This window comes from Mchenga conophoros, linkage group LG3, assembly GCF_057382185.1.
Source record: "Mchenga conophoros isolate Kocher_MC1m ecotype Shallow Benthic linkage group LG3, M_conophoros_male_GT1.1, whole genome shotgun sequence".
NCBI classification, from domain to species: domain Eukaryota; kingdom Metazoa; phylum Chordata; class Actinopteri; order Cichliformes; family Cichlidae; genus Mchenga; species Mchenga conophoros.
In genome coordinates, this window is record NC_140528.1 from 71,280,487 (window position 1) to 71,297,208 (window position 16,722).

At 43.6% G+C, this 16,722-nt stretch overlaps 1 protein-coding gene across 12 annotated transcripts in view; it reads right to left on the minus strand.

The window, feature by feature from the left end:
• Window positions 1-14,032, minus strand: part of LOC146580351 (adhesion G protein-coupled receptor L3) — a 265,146-nt gene extending 251,114 nt beyond the window's left edge. For 9 of the 12 annotated variants that reach the window (XM_085267042.1, XM_085267034.1, XM_085267033.1 and 6 more), the window contains exon 1: window positions 13,339-14,031. The gene's annotated coding sequence lies outside the window, so the exon portion shown is untranslated. Of the gene's footprint in view, window positions 1-13,338 lie in introns of all 12 variants that reach the window. The other 3 variants (XM_085267040.1, XM_085267038.1, XM_085267037.1) reach the window with 2 other exon arrangements.
• Window positions 14,033-16,722: the final 2,690 nt, after the last annotated feature.

Below are 16,722 nucleotides of genomic sequence, written 5' to 3' on the forward strand. Positions count from 1 at the left end.
CTCAGGTGGCATCTTTCCAGACCTGAGTTCCTTTTCAATTCAGTTGTACTCCCTAATTGGATAAAAAGCATTGTTTGATGTGCATGCTCTTATTGTATTAAAAAAGAAAAAGAAGCAGGAAAGTCATACACGAAGCCCACCTTGTTTGTCTGCAGTGCAGCGATAGCGAAGGTTACAATTGTCTCTGCCTCCCTCAGAGGCGTCTGGAGATGCAGGGCGAAAAAAATCGATGCACAAAAAGCACTTCATTCCAACTCAGTTTCAACCTTTACTGCCAGTATAATTAAAAGTGGTTTCTATGGACATTCCAATCCAAATTTCTCCATCAGCTGGATGTATCCTGCTCCAAGTCATCAGGACTAAATTCAAAGGGGAAAAAGGCTTCCCACAGGAATGTCATGGCATCACGTATGAAGGACCCGTCATTATTGAAGGTTGGTTATCGTCCAGCTGTTTGGTGACTGGATGTGTACAACAGCACCAAGAAATGGAAAAAGAGGTCGAGACACTGATGATATTAGCTGCTTCATTTTAACTCCTGTATTATTATCACAACAGGAATCTGTGACCTCAGAAAGCAATCGGAAAACCCGCAAAACCTTGTTTGTCGTGTTTAATTCCTATCAAAGCGACAGAAAAAGTGTGAAGCTAATTTTTTTTATTTACACGCGGCGTCCAACACTGATAACACCAGCTGAGAGACAGAAATTACCAAATTACCTGTGTGTCATGGCTGCATCCAAGCTGCTGGACCAATTATTTCTGCACTGCTGCAATTGCAAAGGCCTCTCCAGCTGTGTTTGACACAAAGCTGGCTTAGGGAGGCTTACTACTGACCAAAAACATAAACAAGATTACAGGAGCCTAACCTTTCAGAGCGCTCATGAGTGACAGCACAACTCACGCTAAATGGACCTTTGGTTTGGCGCTGTCAAAAGGGGCGGATTGTCTCTTCAAGACGAGACAAAAACGCTTCGGGATTGAACAGTCGGGCAACGGCAGAACAAGGTGATCCTTGTTGTCCATACCGATCGATGACGGCTTGTTCATTAGCGGAAACTGCACAGCACACAGAAATATTAGAAAAAGACAACAGCAGGTGCAATAAAACAGGATTACAGATGACTGCCGAGCTCCAGCATTCCACTGATTGCTTCCAAAGCAATAACTACTACCTTATTAATCATTAAGGGCAAAATGAATTCCACAAAGGGTTGACCTACATTGACCCGAGTTAACTCAGTTGTCTGCAGTTTCACAATTTCCCCAAGCAGGACTAGCATGCTTACTGTGTTAAGCTATTTGCTCCATGTCAACCTGACTTTTAGCTGCATTTATTATGTATGAGAGGGTTAAAAGGGGTCCATGAGAAGATTATAAAAGCTTAACATTTTGATGAGATTAATCTAGCTATCAATCTTTGCATGCACAGGGTAGTGAACCAATTATGATGTGGAAGTCAGTGAACAAATAACGTTTCCATCTTTGCATGACTGTATGTTCTGAACAGCTTCAAACGCATTAATTGGAGGGAGCATTATTCCTCTGCCATCCACCCTTAAGAAAAATTTATATCATAAGCATGTCAAGTGTTCTCGCGAGGAACAGAGAAGTGGAGGGGATGTGGGGAAGGTTCGGTGCTCGCAACTAGCGCACACTGTCAGAAGATAGAGAATCACTGTGGAGAGCAGGAAGGGGAGTGGATGTCATTTGCCTGGAGAGGCCGATCTGACATCTCAACTCCCACTGTCTGTCAGTCTGCCTTCCCCGTGATGTATGGATGTTATATGGCACCGCTCACCCAGCAGAACCAGTCAATACTACCATGCTGAGGAATGTTAGAGCATGAGACAATGGGAGCCTGTGACCCTTGTTATGGAATGACAAAACTCCGAGAGGGTGGGGGGGGGCTGAAGCGATCTGGGCTTACGAAGAGGAGGGGGGAGGGAGGCTGTTTCATCATTCAATATCACATAGTCTGCAGTCCTGTGGTGGCATTTGAGAAATTGCACGTTGGAAAACAACTAAACAAAAACGGCTTTATGGATGCCATCTGTGGCTGCGTTTAGGTTGGTTTACTGGCAATAATCCAATGTGTATTTTAAATACAAAAATAATAGAAATCAAACATTGTCGGGTAAAGAGAAAGGGAGGGGGGGACCCAACCCTACTGGGCTTATTTTCTTTATTGCTTCTGGTATTTGTGTCTCCAACCAGCCTCCATCAGGACAGAATCAGGCTTTCAATGTACTGCATTAAGAAGTATTACAAAAAGACTGGATTACGTGAGGAAACAACATCGTTTAAATTCATCTGTGTGCACAATCTGTAGTACTACATCTGAAATAAGAACTTAACTAAGAAGGAAAACATTTTTGCTCTGCGTTTTTAGCCACATCGCAGCTAAAAAGTCACATTTCTACTTGCAGTCGTTAGGCGAAATGCTGAAAATTACCAAAAGGGACACAAAGTGTCGATTTCTTAACTGATCGCACACGTCGCCTATTAGGACCCCCGAGATGTGTTTGCTCGTAACGGAAGAGAGGGGTGAAAAATTCTGCACGCCACATAAAACGCCCGATACGGCCCTCGAACCGAGGTGAGGTCTCTGCGCATGCAGGCGACAAGCAAAAGACCCCCGTTTCTCCAGCTCGTAGCCCACGGGGGCTCTGTTCCTGCCTGCACGCCAGTGCCGTTATCTGCTGCTTATTATTTGGCTGAATGAGCCGGAGCGGGGCTCATGGGGCTCGCTTCTGACATAATGACTGATTACAGTCTTGTGGCTCCCTTCTAAGAAATCCCACTGTTGCCACCATTTCGCCAAGGCAGCTCAACATCACACAGGCGAGACCAATGTACGAGTGGAATCAGAGGAGGACGGGGGTGGCTGTTTTTTTTACAGTGACAGCATAACTGTTACCCAGTCACTGAGCTGTCATGACTGACAGAGACCCCGGTGGACACCTGGGTCATCAACCTACTTGTCATCAGGTGTCTTGTTAACAAGCACCTCTTGAAATAATAACTAGACTGCAAAGAAGAGAAAAAAAGTGGCTAAATAATATTCTGCATTTTTTAATTGGACCTCGAATAGTTAGGCTACATTTGCTCTTCTCCTTCCTGCAGGAATGTGATACATACTAATGCCTACCGACATCAAGCCCATAACATGAGCCTTCTATGTCTGGAATGAACCATCCGCAAAGCACAAAACCTTTTATTTCCGAAGGCACAATGCATTCTCACTTGTGAATATGAAATACAGATGCCTGTGTGACAGGAAGTCGGAAAACAACACAGAACAGGCGCTGTCAATAGCTACCGTTTCCAAACAAGAAGAGTCACGCTGTCAGCACTTTTCAAACGCCAGCTTTCAGGCAGTCAATTAGGTTCAAGGTGAGACAAAAATGTGTTGTCATTTAAACGGTTTTGCTCCATTGGGGCGGTGCATCAATTCAGTCATCTCCATTCCAGAGGTGACAAAGGGCTGGCAGGGAAGTTTATATTTGCCAGTAGATACACAGTTCTGCTGTCATTACACCAACCTGAGATGAAGTGGGGATTTGCAGGTGCGCACATTTAAAATGCGCCATTCCCTGCGAGCAAAGCTTCATAAAGACGGGAATAAAAAAAACAAAAACAAAAAAAGGGGGGCTACCGCCGAGGAAGCTGCTGGCTGAGGTGCAGCGCCGGCCCCCTCCTACTCCCACACTCCTAAACCCAATCCCGTGCCATCGATTAGGAAAAAATCAATTTAAGTCACAAGCTCAGAGAGGAGACGCTAAAATGCTGCAATACATTTTGAAGTTGCAAATGGAATGAGGTTTTGATGAACTCCACGAATTCACCTTGGTTTAATAAATGACAAATATGCCCTCTCTTAATTAAGAAAAAGAGAAAACGACCCTCGTGCGATAGAAGCATAAATCTTTCAGCGCGGAGCTATCCACGTGTATGAAAACACTTTAATTATCTGCCTTCAAAGAAAAAAAATAGCGTCTGCTCTCAGGAAATCTTATCAGGTATGAATGGAGAAATGGTATTTTAATTTAAAAACATTAAGCAGGATATTGTAATGCACATTTCTGCGAGGCATTCATGTTTTGTGTTCAATTACAAGCTCTTTTGAACTGAAAGCATGTCAGAAAAAAAAATGTTATAATGGATTTTTTTATAACCCACAGATAACAGCGTAACACTATTAAAATTTATGTTTTTCAGTTTGCTCGGATCTTTTCAAAGATGTTGAACTGAAGCGTGGATAGATACCTGAACCGGCATACTAGCCTTGAGCCCGAGGACCCGAGGGTCGGAGGGTTCGTCTGTGCCAGGCGGGCAGGCGATTCAGTGCCTCACAACAAAGAAGCTCAAAACAGCTACAAACAGAGAGCTTAAGGAGACGAAACAACCCAAACTCGACATCGTTTAAATGGCACATGTACACGTCTGTGCCCAGAGGTCCCAATTACTTGTGGTACTTCTAGAGTTGGCGGAAGCACCTTTAGCTATCAGGGTCTTTTTCTGTGGGACAAGCTCCCAGGTTGGATTCAGGAGGCAGACACCTTCTTTACCTTTAAAAACAAGCTTCAGACCATCCTCAGGGCTGGACTTTAATCCTCGCTGCCATGAACTCCTTGAGTACTTCTCCGCATACATCCTCATTCTCTTTTGTCTTTTTTTCCTCACTCCTCAAGCCGGTCATGGCAAACCGATGTCCCTTACTGAGCACAGGGGTCTTTTCCCATCAACGCAAAGTCTGTCGCCAAGTTGACTCAGAGAGGACTGTCAAAGCACCGGGGTTCGCTTTCTAACACTGCAGGACGGATTCAAGAGACGAGTACAGTTGTCCCTCGATATAACGCGGTTCACCTTTCGCGGCCTGACTGTTTCGCGGATTTTTTTGCTTTTTTTTATTACAGTGTATTGCGTTCTGCGTCCCAATCGGCTGTAGACCACCGTCAAACAATCTCCTCTGTGCCGTGTCTCCTGTACAGTACAGAATGGGGTCAGCTTGGCAACTTTACAAAAATCTTCGATCGCTAGCAGTGCGACTCCGAAGTGCTGTACCGCATGTTTGTAAGTTTTCTCCTCAACAAACACAACAATGTCTACGAAACATTTTGCACCATCAAAGGCACCTGCGGTAGCACCCAAAAGGCAGTGGAAGATGCTAACCATTGCACAAAAAGTAGGACTTCTGGACATGCTAAAGGAAGGTACAAGTTAACGTATTTTTCGGATTGTAATATAATACTGGACAAAGGTTTGAACTTGGCTACTTTGCAGATTTCACCTATTATTTTTAAAATGTAACTCCCGCGATAAACGAGGAATGACTGTATTGTTAATTTTATATCACTTCCTGGTTTATTTCTTGATTCATCATCAAAAAACATGAATGCAACCAACCATTTAGCGATACCCCTTTTTATTCAAATGGCTAGACTGAGAGGGGGGCTAAGTTGTTATGTGCAAATCTGCACCTGATATTTGCAGATACAGCAGCCAGAGAACAAGGAAGCTATCTTCATCTCTCTTTGCTGGCCAATTAGTGGTCAGATCAGGAGGTCCCGATGGTTTAGGGAGGCGTAAATACTAACCGTCCATTTCCATTCATTTGTATGCGGCTGCAGGTGCACTACCTTATTATGTATTCAAGCCCAAACCTGCCTCCCAAACAGGCCATAAATTAACTTCTTTTAGGGCTTCGGTCTCAGAGAAGCATTGCATCTTTGTTTGAAATCCTCTTCCCTCGTCTAAAGTTCACAAAGGAAGGGGTTGAGGAGGGGACTTCAGAACAAAAGAAAGCTATCGATATAGTAGCAAAAAAACTTTGGTGCTATACTATAAAATGCACATAGACAAATGTATCAGATTTTACAGAGTAGTAAAGAGGCTGATGTACTGCGGCTCCGTCAGGCTTTGTCAGTTTGATAGCTTTTGGATACCTTTTAACACCACCGACAGGGTCGTAAGAGTGGCTTGGCTTGCTTTAAATGCTAAGTTGACATTTTTGGGTCCATATCTGCACTCCAGACGAGAATCTATCCTTTTTCCCCCTCCCTCTTAAACCTTCATTTTCCCCGGTCCGGGTCTGCCATCGTGGGCCTCGTGTTAACAGCGCCGTACGAGAAACCGCTTTTTATGGAGATACAGATCCAGTGAGTGCTTACTTCATCAAGTAAGTAGCGACTGATTGGACTCTTCTGCTGTTCAGTGGTCATGTACTGCAGCCGCTCTTATCTGCAAGCATTACAAGAAAAACAGAAAGCACGCATTCTGCATTTATATCTGCGGAAGCTAGTTAATGTTTTGTGCTCGCGCCTTCTTGTCATGCAGTCTTTGTATCTGTGCCTGCAGAGGTTGTTGAGTGTTAAAATGTGCCTGCTAAGTGTTTTGACCCCCCCAGGGACAACTTAACTAAGTGTCAAATTAAGGGTGCAGGGTTGGCTTGCAGATAATTAAAACTGCAGTCTGAAAAACATAAGAATTTTTTAAAGCGCACTGACACCGGTCACGGTAACGTATAAACTCGAGCTTGACAGCGAACCAGCCTTGCAGGCCTTTATTAAAATTGAATGCATAAATTAATGTGACATGCCAGGGCAATTCAAAGCACAGCCGAAGACTGGGGTGTTCCGCCAGTGCGGGAGCGGAAGCAACACTGAAGCAACAGTCGAATTCACATGCAACCGGTGATCTTCCGCCTACCTAAGAACTGCTCAACGTCCTTTTCCTATTCACCGGATGAACGGGGGCGTGCCCACCCACTCTTTTCTATACAATTTAGCAAATAATACTATGAAAGGGTGCTCCTGTGGAAATATAAGCAGGCCTACGTTGTGACAGAGTTATCAACAGCAGCACATGAACCAGCTTGCACTGTTCTCTAAGATAATTTGCCAAAGACACTGAGGCAGACCACCCAGCTATATTAACACCCACATAAGCAAAGTTTCTATGTAGGGAAACTGCAAAATATCCTGAGAAATCAGAAAATGATGCTACTACAGGTGCATTGTTGGAAAATTGGTCGGGTTTACTAAATACCAGATGAACTCACTAATCCAGAAATAGATGTTTTTGCCTCACCCTGTGTTTTTCTGACATGTATTTTACTATATATCTAAAAAAAATGGTAAAAGTGTTATGTTTCTACACTGCAATAAATACACAAAAAAGATAATATTGATGCCTTGCGTTCAAACCCTTCCTCGAGTAACCTCTGCTACAACTTTGCTCTTGACGTAACAAATATTGATGCATTTCCCTGCATCCTACAACTATAGCGGCATTTTAAAAGGCATCTAAAATGCTCTCAAACACCGGGGTCACTGTCTCCACAGCTACGCAGAATCAGGGAACTAATTGTCCGTCCTTTCCATCGAGCACCAGCTGAAGTCTCCATTTCAACTCTAACCCCATTTCCTACAGTTTAGTGTTCATGGGGTTGTGAAAGCTTGTGTCAAAACCTTTGTGTCCAAGCTCTTTATGAGACAGGACAGCTAAAGTGTTGAGAGGCACAGACCTCAAGGACCTTTCCGTGGCCATGTGCCTCCTTTTTTTTTTTTTTTCAGCCTTTGCTTTTCTTCTTGTGTGACATTCCTGACAGAGAAAGGGCCCCAGCAGACTGACCTGTCTCACTCCTAACAGCATGATAACTCCAGTCTTGGGGACGTTTGAAAAACCAAGAGCCCTGAGGAATGTGAATCCGCTCCAGCAGGTGGCCAGCTGGTGATTTCTTTATTTACTTTTAAAGGAAACAGGTTTAAATAAAGTAAAGACAAAAAAACCCTGCACATTTGGAAACTGTATCTAGACTACATATGTGTGTTTATAGGATTATACAGGAGACACAGCTACCTATCATTTAAAACACACAGGAGAAAAATCAGCCACCAAATACAAAACTCCCTGAAGATGTTCGTGTGATGCTTAGCACGTCAGCATCCAGCCGCAGGGATAAACAATCATTCGACTGCAAAATAGGTTTTTTAAATCCATCACTTAGACAGCCTTTATGAGAATTCAGAAAGCTCTTCTTCTGTAGTGTCCTTATTTTAAAAAACACACTTGTCATGGATTTTATGCAGTTCTGAGTTATGCTTATGATAGGTAGGAAAAAAGGTATACTCTTCAAACATCTGTGTCAACCTGCATACAAAAGCTGCAGAATCAGTGCTGACCAGCAGTCCAAAGAACCAAGTGTTGCTAATTACACTATATGTTCATCTAATTAACCATTTAGTGCATCTGTGGTTTGAAACCAGATGGGCTACATGTGACCCTCCTACCAGCTAACAATAGAGAAGACTGGAAAAACGCTGCCTGGACTGATGAGTCTCGAGTTTTGCTATGACATTCGGATGGTAACGTCAGAATTTGGACGTAAACAACATGAAAGCATGGCTCCATCGGTTGAGGCTGGTGTTGGTGGTTCAATGGTGTGGGGGGATAATTTCCTGACACACTTTAAGTACTTTAGGGTGTTCCTCCATGCTGTCTCCATGCTAACACATTTGCCTTACATGCGAAAGACCTCTGATTTGAGACCAGGAGATACAAATCCAGCCTCAGGTGGGGTTCACTAGCTAGTGCACTTCCTAGTGCGGCTCAAAAGTTAGGATAAACGGGATGGTTACATCAGGAAAACCATCAGGTGTAAAATCTGTACTGTTGGAGCAGCTGAAACTCTGGACCTACTTGTACCAATCAAATTGTTGAAATCCGGCCGTCACCTGAATGCTGTTGCTGATCATGCCTATCCCTCCATGACTGCAGAAACTGTTTCCTTGAACATAACATCGAGTCACCAGATCTCAGTCCGATAGAGATCTTTTGGGATGCTTCGTAGATTTGCTGTCATTTTCATGTCAACACGGACCAAAATATCTGAGGAATATTCGCAGCACCTTGTTGACTCCATGCTGTGAGAATGAAGGCAGTTATGAAGGCTTAACCTAGTACTAGCCAGGTGTAAACTCAGGCTCTTTGTCCCACAGTGTGTCTTTGTCCTGTCTCCCTCCCCTCATCTCCAGCCTGTCAACAGATGGCCATCCCTCCACGAGCCTGATTCTTCTGGAGGCTTCTTCCTGTTAAAAAGGGAGATTTTCCTTCCCGCTGTCTCCAAGTGCTTCCTCACAGTGGGAGTTTTTTCTGTTACTGTAGGGTCTTTACCTTACAATATAAAACACCTTGAGATGACTGTTGTTGGGATTTGGCACTGCATAAATAAAGCTGAATAGAATTATTACTAAGGTGTGCAATGACTGTCATTGTCATGATTTCACCCAGCTCGTTCTTATAGATGTTGCTGCGCTATCCCCCAGCTGTTTATTACATCAATTGAGCTTTCCTATTGGTGGTGCAAGTATGACCACAGAAGGCTTATGAGGGCATGTAATTCTAGTGGGAGCTCCATGGGGAGCAGTTAGCCTCAGCAAGCCCACAGAACTCTGGACTAAGAGCACCTTTTCCTCACTAGATTTACTCTTCATAGCCTTTTCGGACCTTTCCCCCCCCAAAAATAGCACATAGCAAAAATATCAGTGGGCAGTACAGCAGGGCTCTTTCTGTACTGTACAGTAAGTAAGCCCCCAGACTTTTAGTATGAGCAAATATCAAAGCACAGCCATCATCTTGGATGATAACACGGTTTTAAAATCACAAGGCTTTCTAAAGCTTCAGATATTTTGTCGTATCTCCAGGAGCCCCAAAACAATGGACAGCTGCAGTCATTAGACTGACAGAAAACACAACTCTCAACTTGTTAATCTCAGTTTCCATTTCCAGTCTGGCAGCGCCTCCAACGCTTACCGATTTCCGTGTGGGAAGGAGATTTTTTTGTGTGTTTTTTTCTCCACTGAACCAATCACCAAAGACCAAACTATTCTCCTGGAATTTAACATCACTTTAAGTTAACACTGATGTCAACATAGCGTCGTGTCGGGGTTTTAAGAGACGAGCGTGTACAAACAGCTCAGGATCTTCCTCCGTTTGCCGTTCAGTCGCCGTGCCTCGGGGGTGCCAAAAACAAGCAAGCACCGACGGTTTAAAATATCCCTGTCGCAGCAGACAGCTTGATAATGCTTGACAATGGATTTAAAGGTCTGGGTCCAGGCAAACAATCTCATCTAGCCCTACAGTAATTGCTAGTTGCCAAAAAAACAAGTGTTGTGTTTTGCCATCTCCACCTCTTCCGATTTCTCCTAAATAAATAATACAAATAAATCCTCTCCTCCATTAGCGCTAATGTACAAAATGAAAAGAAAATCACAGTCAGAGCTCTGGTCCCACTGTGCACTGTTTGTATGAGCGCAAAAATAAAGAAACAAAGAAAAGAAAATATAACTGTGACCTCTGCTGCTGTGCATGTAGTACGTGACCTTGAGCATTATTCAGGTTTGCAGTTTCAGTCTGACGACTACACCACAGGCAGTTGTGTAAGAGAATAAAGAGGGATTCATTTACTCAGTGATTCTGCTGTAGTGCTTCTCAAATAAGGGTCAATTAGTACAGCGTTTGGAGTCTTTATCGCTGGTTTTAACTTACCACCAGAGGGGTAGCTTTTACAGCACAGGTCCAGCATCTCTAGAGTCTAATTGATTTCTTGAAAGCCAGAAAGTTTGCACTTCATTTTTAATCCTGTTTCTAGCAGGGATGCACCGATATATCGGTATATTTATATAATCCTCGCTGACTGCAACTAGAAGATGTTTACCAGTGGCTCTGGTTTGTGTTAAAATGCCCTAAATTTGAATGCAAAATCACAAAAGATGTTGACAAATGCAACTCTCCGGAGAGTAGAGTGGGTTTTTTCCCCCCCCAATTGATACACCAGTAAAAGCCCTCGCTGTACATAATATGAGCCTGCATAAGCTAACCTATGAAGAAAATTGAGAGGCCTATATCTCCATTCATACGCCAACAAGAAATTGGATTCCTCCCGACTGGCAATTGTGTCCAAAAAGAAAGAAAAAGAAAAAGAAAAAGAAAATCAAATAAATGGAGCTGCCTAAGGAGAGAAATTCTCTTGCTGAAAAGCTACACAACATCAGCGGAGTTTTAAAAAAAACAGGGTGGGGATGGGGGCATCATAGAGATCCGACAAAATGAGAAGGGGGGGAGCTTTCCAGCAAGGGCACTGAATTAACCCATATTAGTGTAATACAATGCAACAGGAAGAAATATGTGCCAGCACAAAGTGTTGGGCTCACACTGTGAGGAAAAAAGAAAAAAAAAAGCACGATGGAGTGAGTCACTCAGCAGACAAAAGCATGCATGAATTTGTCTCTCACGCCGCCTCTAATGAGTCATGTCAGTGGTTTTCAAGGTGAAGGGTTGTGATCATTCCCGGGAAAAATAAAATAAAATTAAAGAAAATTGATTTAATTTCTAAGAGCTTAGGAAAAAGAGGGTTAGGGGGGAAATAATAGCTGAGAGACAATTAAGAGCATAAGAAGTGACAGTGCAGCAGGGCTGTTTCTGTGTCCATCCCTCCCCACCTGGCGTCATCTCCCCGCGTTCCCTTACCCGAGGTAACCGATTCAATCAATACATCAGGCGGCAGCTCGAGTCAAGCTCCATTTTCCTACCGTGACGGCAGCTCAGGGAAAAGCAAGGGAAGAATTATTTTATTTTCATACAGCTCCGTCCCGTCAGGTATCCCACCGGACGTCGGGTTCAGCCGCTGTTACGTTAAATGTAACCTAGTTTATATTCCGCAAGGAGCGACGTTTAGCTGAATCAAGACCGATGAGACACGTGGAAAAACAAAGTGCAAGTTGACATTGCGGTTTAGTCATAAAGCATCGGATGTCCCCTCCAGTTTCCCCTGGAGGAGGAAGGCAAAGTTTTTATTGTTGGTAGAGGAAAACTGACTGTGTGCGTTTCTGTGCACACGCTGTGCATATGTCTGCTTCTCGCCTGCTTGGGGGCATTTTCACCGATGGAGATTATATGACAGATGGTGCTGCAGTCCCCGGCATAATGAATGTAATTGTCAGATAAGGATACAGCCAACAACGGCGTTAATGACATCCTGAAAAGGAGTTTTTAGGAGGGCTGGGGTGGGGTGCGTGGAAGTTAGTCACAATTCTGAAGTACAAGAAGCCAAAAGCCTGGCTGAAAAACTCATGAAAGATCACCCCCACAGGCCACAGCTGTTATATTATTCAGCATCAAATAGAACAAGTAGAAGAAGAAGGAAGGAAGAAAATCAAACCATATTCTAAATGATGAATTGGAAATGAAGGGCGTCACTGTGCAGCGATGAGAAAACTTCTGATCCGATTCAAAGCGATGGGCTTAGTTACCTTTTCCGCTTTGATTCTGATGTTGAAAGACAGTGTGCTGTCTTCACATCAAAGAATTCGGTGCAGTGCCCCCCCCTCAACCTCAACCCTGCATTTCTCTCACACAGACGCCGGGCAACACGGCTTCCTTCAGCTCAGGACTCACCTTTCTCTCTTTTTACGTGCATGCATAAATTAATCCGTGCATTATTTGCGTGGTTGCTGTTGCTTTGTTTGGTTTTATTTCCCCGCGCTGCAGCACACGTTCAGCTGCAAACACTGACACTTTTAGAAAATGTAAACAAGTCATGCTGACTGAGAGTGGAGGTATATGAAGATCCCGCACAGCCTACGCCAATATTTCGCTCTTGAGGCACAGTCTACCTATTATAAAATATTTAGACCACTCACACCACTGCATCTACCCTCACACAACACAGGCCTATTCGGGCATCTTTGAAAGACACACACACCCTTCAGCCCTTGCAATCACGTCTCAGCTGCATCCCATTCAAACCACAGCGAGACATCCTCCTTAAATCATGAGGCAAAGAAACTAAGAAAAAGAAAACTTCATTCATAGGAATGCAGCGGATATGCAACTTATTTAAAAAGACATTTAACAAATGGGGGAAAGCACTACATGTCGTTTTAAGCGCCTTTTGATTGGTATGGAAACCAGCTCACTTTAACCCTCCAACAGGACGTTTAATAAGTCCAAAAATACACGAATAAATAAAAAGGGGTGAAATTTCATATTTCCAAATTTCGATCTGACGGGCGCTGATTGCACCTGAACGCACCGATAGCCCGGCTAAAGTAATTAAAGAGTGGAGGGGACGCCGAGGTTGACATTATACATCACACAGAGCGTTTCTGCACCGCTGCAGGGGGGCGTCCATTCACGGGGATCATCATCATCACCATCACTCCCATCATCATCATCATCATCGCCCCGAAGCCCCCCAAATCTGAAGACAGCGGCGGGTATGCGCACAAACTGACGGCCGAATGCATTTTGAAGAAACACGAGCGTCACACTTACCGCGCATTTAGAAACGGCGGAGGAAATAGCACTCCGTCCTCAAAGTCAGCGTTAATTTCAAGTGTCTTTTCAGGTACAGTCCTTTACTGCACAGCGAGTGTGTGTTTGTGTGTGTGGGGGAAAGAGAGAGACTTGATGGGGGTCGAAGAGAGAGAGGGAGAGAGGAGGGCAGCGATTCCAAAGTGTTGCCTCCTGTCGCTCCGTTCAATATCCCCGTAAAAATCGCCTCTATCTGCCGCTGCTGCTCCACTATCCAGTGATGAAACAGCGGCTTCCTCGCGTTGCATCCACGGTACACTGTCCCCTTAGATCCCTTTATGGCACAAGGCGTCCTTTCTGTGTGCGGGGAGGCTACATCACGTCCCGTAAAAAGCTTGAAAAACGCCAGCAGCCCCTCTCGCCACCATGCGCTCACGCACACCAACACACGATTTAAAATAGAAGAAAAAAAGAGTATCCAGATGAATTTAAGTGGGGGGCAAATGAGGAGTGGGGACAAGAGGAGGTAGGGAAGGGAGGGTATCTTGTGAGAAAAGCTCCACGGAAGAGGTGAGGAGTGTGAAGAAGAAGAAAAAAGAAAAAGAAGCTAAGTTGTTTGGGTCCAGAAAAACTGAGCTCTCTGCGACTATGACAAACCAATTGCGCGCACTGGCTGGGAGTAATTCTGTACGGAGACCAAGGGGTTTTGGAGAGCCAGTGAAAGGTGAGAGGAAAAACTCGGATGTGGACTGCCGCTCTCGCCGTGTACTCGGGCTCCACCTAGCAGCAAACACGAGATAACATCCTGCAAAGCAAGGGGAAGAAGAAAAAACCCTCCACCTATATCTCGCCTGAGGCTGGCAAGGAGTCCTATGTTATATTACATTCTGTGTGTGCGCCTGTGAATGCAATATTTATAAAGAAATCCTCTGCTTCTCTCTCAGAAGCTTCAGCGATTTTTAAGAATATAACTGGAGTAAGAAGTGTCCATCAAAAGCTTAATGGAGAGAAAGAAGGGGGGAGATTTTAGGTGATTATTAAGAAGAGTAATTCAGACGACTTAGCTGGAGGCTGGTACATATTTAAACCATGTAACTCCAGCTGTTCCCTTTACTTATATTATATAGCCAAGAGTATTCACTCCCCCATTGAAATCATTGAATTCAGGTGTTAGAATGTGCTTCAGCATACCAAGAAATTTTGGGCTATTTCAAAGTCCCTACTTTGTTAGAAAAGTTTGGAAATAGCCCCTTCCTGTTCCAACACGACTGTGCAAGAGTGCAAAAAGCAAGGCCCATAAAGACGTGGATGAACGAGTTTGGTGTGGAAGAAGTTCACTGGCCTGCACAGAGTACTGACCCCAACCCAACTGAACACCTTTGGGATGAATTAGAGCAAGACTGCAAGCCAGGCCTTCTCATCCAATACCAGTGTCTGACCTCACAAATGCGCTTGTGGAAGAATGGTCAAAAATTCTCATGAGCACACTACTGAACCTTGTGGAAAATCTTCCCAGAAGTCTTGAAGCTGTTATAGCTGCAAAGGGTGGAAACATTATATTAAGCCTCGTGGATTAGGAATGGGGTGTCGCTCAATTCATACGCATGTGAAAGCAGACAAGGGAAAACCTTTGCCAGTATAATGCATTTTAAGCCTCAATCGAAGACAGTTTTACAAAATGTAACCCCGGGGTGGCAGATCGATGTAGAGATTAAAAAAACAAAACACTAAAATCTTTGATGACCTTTGAAAGCAGCCCCAGCTGCACCCCATCTCCAGCTGGAGCCAGCCAGCCACTCGCCCTCTCAATCATCCTATAGCCAATTAATCACTTTAATAATCCTAATTACAATCAAACAATAAGTAATCATCCAATCACTCACCCAGTGCTCCGCTAATGAGCCCATGCAAACACAGAGCTCGTAAAGCACATTTTTGCACTTGTTTCCCGTCTGAAGAACACCTTGAATTCCTCAACACGCCGATGAAAAATAACCGGACGGCCGCTCTTGCAAAGATGCAGCGTTATCTCTGCCTGGCACTGCTTTCTTTGCGCTCGCAGCGCAAATGGATTTCTTCAGGTAGAGGACTGACCAAAGCTCCCCGACATTACACTTGCATAAAAACCCAGGTAGCTTCAAAGTGACAGCTTAAGTGCCATGCAATACCAGTGCACATTAAAAGCCTACACTTTAGCAGTGGAGCGAACACCACAGCAATACTGGGAGAACCAGTTTCCTGCGGATTAAAAGAATACAGGCCCGATTCAGATCAGATCCTTTTTGTTTGACTTCCGGATAACACACACTTCAGGAGTTAAGTATAAACAGTTTTATCCCAGCACTGGGACAGAACGGCATTTCAAACACATGGAAATGAAGGCAAAGTTAGACTTATTTCTAGTGTTATTGAAGAAACGCGAAATCATGAAAGTGATAAGAAATGTTCACGGACAGCATGAATGTAGCAGTCTCCTTTGTTGAATTTTGAAAAACGAAATGAAAAATAAAATCTGTGCCAATAAAAGTTTGACAAAAAAAGAGTATTCAAGAATTAATGGTATTTTTAATTTATTCTTGTCAGTATTCAGAAATGTTCTCTTGTGTAGCAAAGAAAAAAAGTCAGATCAGACAATGACAGTAATGGACAATAAACAGCAAACTGACAAACGTGTCAAGTAGTCATCCACACGTTTAAAAATACCTTCTGTTTCTTCACATTCACTCTCATTTGTAGCAAGTGTATCAGCTCAGTCCTTACTTTGTACTGAAAGAGATTTCTTTACGCAAATTCTTTGTTAAATTATCCTCAATACAGAGATAACATTATGCTGTTGATAAAAACATTTCATTTCAGCCAAAGCATCCTTCAAGGAATTTTTTTTTATTATTTTTTTTAAGCACGCACATTTATTTTCATATTCCTCTTCGAAAATGCTAAATTAGAATGGGTTCAATTTTGGAGGTGAAGTGCTTTTATTAAATCAAACTCAACACTGCGTAAACATGGTTATCATGGTCCAGATATCAACGGCTGAAATCATCTAATCATAAACTGAACATCTTTCGCATAAGGTGGGCCCTGGGCAATTTTACAACTTTAAAGCCGCTGTGATCATTATTTTTATATTAAGAACTGATCGCACAGCTGCTTGCAAATGCGAGGGGTCGCTTGTAGAGATGAACCCGCGAAGAAACACGGCTAAGATCGTCAGATGCGTGCAGCTCTGTGAAGCCTTGGAGTTTCAGCCCATAACCTTACTGTTTTGGTTCACTCTCACAGCTCTCATCAGCCTTGTTTTCAGACACAGCAGAAAGCAATTTCAGTATAAAGGTTTGGATAAAGGAAAAAACTCAACAAAAAAGGTCTGTACAGCAGCTTCCCAGTGCAAAACAAAGGACAGAT